Raw genomic sequence first — 3,965 nt, 5'->3', positions numbered from 1 at the left:
ATGGTTTGGTAGAGAATTTTTAGCCAAAATTGTCCCGTATTTTTTGGGAGTAGGTCTAATTTTGTCCTTCATCTATCACCTTAAGAACTTATTATCCTCTAACTTTATCAAACTTGAGCAGTTTTAGTCTGCTAACAAAAAAACCGAACGGAGAAGCAGTAAATCCATGTGGCTTTTGCTAACTGGATAACAATTAAAACAGAGAAGAAAAAAGATGGAACAAAATCCTCTCCCACCAAAAAAAAAATTCCGGCAAAAATGTCCTGAATTGTCTTGAAGTTAGGATTTTTAGTGTAAAAATTCAGGACAAAATAAGTATTGACTAATTTTCAAATAGCTTCCATGAGAATGACTATCAGTGCACTTACCCCTTAAAAATAAGAGTAGCTTTTCTCACCAAAAATTCTACAAACCAGACAAAATTGATACCAAAACATTTGCAGATTCAGGTACAGGATAAAACCATTTAAATTGACACCGGAAGCACTTCACATAATGGATAAATTGACACTATAAATATTATCCACCAAAATCATTGCAGTCACAGTGTCACACCAATAGGTAATAATCGTTGCTGGTGACTGGGTTTCACCATATTTACGTTGCCATTATGTTGCAATTCCAAGGTTATAATATGCTTTTAAAAATAAATAAATTAATGTTGAGTGTTTACTGCGAGGAAGAGCTGAATTAGGGAAAGAAAAGATTGGAAAAGAAAACTCAAGATGGGTGTCTGTTTTTACCTGGGTGATATAAATTTCAAGTGAAACCCGTTAGTTTTGGTGCTCTCCATTTAGTTTTTCTGTTAGTTGACTGTAACTGCTCAAGTTTGGTAAAGTTAGAGGACGATAAGTGTTAAGGTGATAGATAAATGATAAAATTAAATTTACTTTCAAAGATAAGGGATAATTTTAATTAAATACTCGTTTGGTAGATCTGGAAACCTTTTCTTTCTGGTTCATTACACGTATAGGAATGAGTTTAGTATAGTATAGTATATATATATAAGCTATATTCGATAAGTTATATATACATCTTATATAGCTTATATAAGATGTATATATAGTATAGTATAGTATATATACTAAATGTATATATATATTATATATATATATATATATATATATATATAGCTTATATATTATACACTTAGTAACAATAAAGTAAGCAATAGTAGCAATTATAGAAGGAAATTAGAGAGAGATTGTGATAATGAGTGGGTATTTATAGTTGAAAATAGGGGAAAAAATATAATTATAAAAAGTTTGGGGGGTTAAATGGCTATTTTATAAATAGCCAACGGTTATATTGTTTTTTTTAATTTTTTTTTTTAAATATAGCCATTGGGACCGTTTGGCCTGTTAAGGCACCGGTCCGGTCCCGGTCCTTGGCAGGCCAAATGGTCCCGGGCCTGGTAGGCCCAAAGCATAGGACTGGCCCACGAGACCGGCCCAGGTCCACTAAAATCGGGTCAAACGATCCTGGCCCGTTTAGCTCGTTTGGCCCATTTGGCCCGCGGTCCAGAGCCGGTCCCGGGCCTGGACCGACCCACTTGCCACCCTTACTTTTAAAGTTAAATTTCTGCTGTTTGACATAAACTACTTAGTGGAATGATATGTTATATTCATCTTTTTTTGGGGGGCTTTTTGATTTTTAGCAACCTGTTTACTCTAAAAAATGGATAACAATTGAATTTATATGTGGTTTTAAGGATATGCGGATTAATTCAATACAAGTGATTAATAGTGTTAAAACCGTTTACCCTAAAAAACGGATAACAATTAAATTTATATGTGATTTTAAGGATATGTGGATTAATTCAATGCAAGTGATTAATAGCGTTAGATTAAACAAATAAAAAATAGATGGCCAAACCAATGATAAGGGTGATTCCGAGCTCGGTTGATGATTCAATGAAGAACCTGCCCTCGATTCCAAGCTTATACTTATGAAGAACTTAAGAACAAGAATAAGAACTTTGAACAACAAAGAGAATTGAAACAAATTGCCTTTATATGCGTGTTACAATGTGTTTTATGAACAATTAGTTTTCCCTTTATATAGTAGGGGAGTTTTACCCTAAGTACGATTCTAAAAATTAAAGGATAAGAATATTTCTTTATGCTAATCACTAATTCACTACTGATACGGGCCGAGATTTATGCCGTGACACTCGGTTGGACACGGATGTCACGACTCTTTGTTAGTCGTGTTTGGCCGCTTGGTAATGCTCTCTGAAGTTGAGGGACTCGAATCAGACTTGGGAGATGTGGCCCTGATGCTTCCGAGGGCGGATCTTATGCTCGATCCCCGATGTGAGAGGTTTTTCGCCCAGACTCCGATTTCTTGTGATCACGTTCTAGTCTCGTTTGTCTTACCGGAAAACCGAGATGTTCAACTGGCTCGATTTTACCCCTATACAGATAGTCCCCTTATTTCTTAGAGAGAAGGTTTACCGAAATGATGAGAAACGATAGATGCTTTTCACCTCCTTTAATACGCCGCAACAGAAACGACAAAGAAGCTGAAATGTCCCGTCAAGTCGCGTCGTACTAACTTCGAACACGTGTTAGCCATCGACAGGTTACCTCTGAATGCAAAGTGTCACGAAACCTCTATAAAAGCGTTCATTCTTCGTTCATTTTTCACCGTTTGACCAAGCTTCTACCTTTGATTCTTAAAGCTGTTACTCACCTTCTTCGTACTTCCATATCTTTACCTCCGTTCTTCAAATTTTCTTAGTAATTTTCGGGTTTTTACCTAGTCTTTACTCAAATCAGCACACTTGACTCTTCATTTTTCAAAACCTTTTCTTAGACCTTTCAAGCTTTTTTAGATAACAATGCCCAAAACATCCAAATCTGTTCCTCAACAAGTCGCTTCTTCTTCTTCCCAATCGACTGCTGAAATCGAGGCGGTCACTCCTGATATAGCCATCCTCGAGACGTCTGCTCCTGGCGCGGCTACCGATGAACTTGCTCTCGAGCCTCCCTTGAAAATGTTCATTCCCGGGAGATGCTCAGTCGTAGATAACTTTAAGGTCGAAAAGCCCACATCGGTGCAGGGCCGAGCTGAAGGAGTATCAAGGTATATATACTTCATAACCGAAGACGTCCTTCCCATGGTCCGAGAGGACTGCAATTGGGCGAGTAAAGACATAGTAGTCCCCGGGCCCGAGGACGCCATTACTACCCATGTGGAGAGGTATCTAAGTGTTTACACTTATCCCTTCATATTGGGCCCGGTGGACCCGGTTATCTTGGACTTCTGCAAGAGGTACGAAGTATGCCAGATCCACCTGTCTCTGTGGAGGGTCATGATCCTCCTTCGTTACTTCGTGAACAAGACCGAATACCATCGGTTCACCATCGATCACCTACTCCGCCTATACAGTCCCCGAATCTTCCGAGGGAGACTAATAAAGCTCACACACCGGGCCAACAAAGCCCCATTCTCGAGTATCGATGAGACCGGGACCGGGGCTGGCAGGGACGCTTCATTCGAGTGAAGACCGAAGACTTGATTCCCCCTGAGTTCATGCCATTCCCCGAGAAGTGGAATGCATCTCGTAAGTACATTTTCCCTTTGAATGCCATTTTACGTTCATCTCCTTTTTTCTTACTAACACTTGTGGTGGTGCAACTGTCGCTCAAGTCCCAAACACTATCCCTCAGCTCAAGGAGTGGGTCGAGGGCATTTGTTCACAGATGCCTTATTCTGAGCACATATGGAGCAAACTCTCGAGGGGCCAGTGGGAGGCCCGTTCTCAAGGTAAGACCATTCCCCGAATAGGTAACATTGGGCTCTCCCTTTCGCACCATACTTACTCTCTTTTCTTCACTTTTCTTTTTGTAAGTTTGCCTAAGACCATTGAACTTAGGCCTTCAGGAGGGCACGAGGATGTGTCCTTGTCAACAGACCCCTCTTCTTTGGGACAACTCGGGGCTGCAGGGGGGAAAAGAAGA

Source organism: Nicotiana tabacum, chromosome 13 (assembly GCF_000715075.1).
Source record: "Nicotiana tabacum cultivar K326 chromosome 13, ASM71507v2, whole genome shotgun sequence".
Classification (NCBI taxonomy): Eukaryota; Viridiplantae; Streptophyta; class Magnoliopsida; order Solanales; family Solanaceae; genus Nicotiana; species Nicotiana tabacum.
Note: the sequence above shows the minus strand (reverse complement) of the source record.